Source organism: Elephantulus edwardii, unplaced genomic scaffold (assembly GCF_000299155.1).
Source record: "Elephantulus edwardii isolate Elephantulus edwardi_28Jun2011 unplaced genomic scaffold, EleEdw1.0 scaffold00386, whole genome shotgun sequence".
Taxonomy (NCBI): domain Eukaryota; kingdom Metazoa; phylum Chordata; class Mammalia; order Macroscelidea; family Macroscelididae; genus Elephantulus; species Elephantulus edwardii.
Window position 1 is genome coordinate 1,451,712 of NW_006400136.1, and position 539 is coordinate 1,452,250.

A 539-nucleotide genomic window follows, 5' to 3' on the forward strand; every position below is an offset into this window, starting at 1 on the left:
GACCCTTTAGGAAAAAAAAATAGTTCCTGGTTTTGTTGATGGTTTCAATTGTCTGTTTTTCAGCTTTTGTTCTCACAATTTCCTTTCTTCTAGAGGCTGAGAGATTAAATTGTCCTTTTTTCCATTTAGTGAAAGTGTTGCGTTAGATCATTAACTTTGCTTCTTTCTTCATTATTTTTTTAAATGTGTTTTTCTGTTGCTGCATCCTAGGGGTTTTAGTATGTTGTATTTTCATTATCATTTGTTTCAAGGAACTTTTCCATTTCATTCTTTATTTCTATAACCCAATCATGCTCTAGCAGGGTGTTATTTAGCTTCCACATTGATGGTTTGGTTTTACAAGCTTTATTCTCTTGGGGTTAATTTGTAGTTTTATAGCACTGTGGTGTAAGAATACTTTGCTTTGCATAATTCCAATGTTCTTGGTTTTTAAAATTTTTTTGTGGCTTGCTTAGTGCCCTAATGTGTGATAAGTCAGGGAAAAAAATGTGCCATATACACTTGAGAAGAAAGTGATTGAATTTTAGTTGGGTGCCCTG